General features: G+C 43.6%; 1 pseudogene; it reads right to left on the reverse strand.

Moving 5' to 3' along the window:
- Positions 1 to 411: 411 nt before the first annotated feature.
- Positions 412 to 1,651, reverse strand: LOC103590381 (annotated as a pseudogene).
- Between the last annotated feature and the right edge of the window lie 482 nt (positions 1,652 to 2,133).

A 2,133-nucleotide genomic window follows, 5' to 3' on the forward strand; every position in this document is an offset into this window, starting at 1 on the left:
CATATATGAACTTTTGGGGAATACATTCGACCTGTAGCACACATGGTGGCTGATTTATAGTAAGCCCTCAGTGCATAGACATTGGTAGTGAAGGCTGGGCAATGACGATATAAGAGTTGGCTTGATTTTCAAAAAATGAGATGTGAGAATAAATGTTTAAATTCATTCTAGTTGTTGGATCCAAATAAATTCTTCTCAAAGAGCTGAAAAAAATCTACCAATGTGATCATGAAACTATTTCTAGGAATCTTTGATGAGTAACTTAATTCAATCTGGGTTTTACAGAAAATAAATCCTAAAAACAAATGCTTATTGGTAATACTTTATTGAGGCATGCAATCTCAAGAATCAGGACTGAGAGAAAGAGGTAGTGAGGAGGAGAGTGAAAGCAATTATAAAGACATGTGTTTTCTAGCTGTCCATCGCTTCATGATAAGCCAACTGCTCCATCTTGCCAGATGGCTTCAGAGCAGAGGTCACGGTGCGTCTGCTGTTTATGCCCATACCGCCTCCCATAGCCGTCTGACCCATCCGTATATCCTGCTCTCTCTCATCAGGGAAAGGTTCCCTCCAATCCTTCCTATCACCGCCGCATCTTTTCCTCGCCGCGCCTGCGCTCCCCCTCCTGCCTGAGCTCCAGCTGCTTTCGTGTTTGCACCTCTTGGTTGTGCAGCTCTTCTATCCTTCAAAGGTCTTCTTGGTGCCTCATTAAATCCCGCCTCATTAGCCTGACCTGGTGCTCATGTCAAGCAGCCTCCATCTCCACCTCCAGCTTCTGACCAGCCTCCTTGAAGTTACGGCCCACTTGGTCCTGCTGCTGCTTCTCCATCTCAGTAAGTGCCTTCCAGCGCATGGCACACTCATACTCAAAGGAGCCAGGCTGAGCAAATCTGCGTGGCTGCTCTCGTTTCTTGTGAAATTGCTGGTTCTTTTATAACCAGCTTCTCTGGAAGTCCCTCTTCGTCATCTAACTGGTCCATGGGCTCCACAGTCACAGGCCAAGGAAATGTGGCTAGCAGGAAGGAGCCTTCACGGCATCTGTCCAGAGCTTTCGGAGGAGCTGGCTCTCCTGAGAACTCAATGATGCCTTTTCCTAAGGGCCTTCCTCTATCGTCCTCAATGACTACAGCCTTTGACTAATGGCCAAACACAGAAAAGGCTTCTTCCAGCAGTTCATTGGACATGTACGGAGGAAGGTTTGGGACTTTAGGGGATGCACTATGGCAGGCAAAGCGCACACACAGCTGCTTTCCACGGAGCAGCACATTGTCCAGCTCCACTTTGGCGATCTCCACTAGGGTTCGTATCTCCAAGCGGATAAAACCACAGCCTTTAACCTTATGAATGAAGACTTTGCCTGCTTTCCCGTACTTCTCAAATAGTTCCTCATTTCCTCCTCAGTGATGTCAGGAGGAAGATTGCCCACAAAGCGATGGCTGTGTTGGGTGAAGGTCTTCTCTCCTGGTTTCCTAAAATTCTTCTGGTCAATAGTCAAGCCTTCATTTTGGCTGCTGGCCTGTTGCCCATTTGCAGGTATTGGCGGTGGTGGCGGCTGCTGCTGTTGCTGGTGGTGCTGCTGGTGGTGATGCTGATGAAGCTTCCTTGGGGTATGGTTTTGCTTCTCCAAGTTAAAGATTTTATTGCTCCTCATTTTTGCATTCCTCTACCCACTGTTCTCTCAGCAACGACGCTACACGGCCTCTACCTTCCTGAGAAAAGTCATGGTATATTTCTATTGAACACACCGATTTAATCAATTCTGTCAATAGACACACTTTATGCGAAAATCTTGCTTATAATAACATAATTAGTGATTTTACTGAAAGGAAAGTAAATAAGATAATTTTTGAATAAATATATAACTTATAAAAGCGATATGAATTTATTTTATTACTCATTCAAACATCGCTTGCCTAAAATATGTGCAATTAAAATTAAAATTGATCATCTTTGATATTTTGTGGGGTTTTAGTCACAGAAAAACAGTAGCTTTACAGATTTTGTTTTTGTCATTATGATCTATGACATTTACTTCATATATTTGTCAAGGTAGAATGATAGAATATATACAACATCTATCACTCCTCTGAGATGGTAATGTTCATTACTTTCTTTCTAGGACTTCCCAGTGGT

Source organism: Galeopterus variegatus, unplaced genomic scaffold, assembly GCF_000696425.1.
Source record: "Galeopterus variegatus unplaced genomic scaffold, G_variegatus-3.0.2 Scaffold809, whole genome shotgun sequence".
NCBI classification, from domain to species: domain Eukaryota; kingdom Metazoa; phylum Chordata; class Mammalia; order Dermoptera; family Cynocephalidae; genus Galeopterus; species Galeopterus variegatus.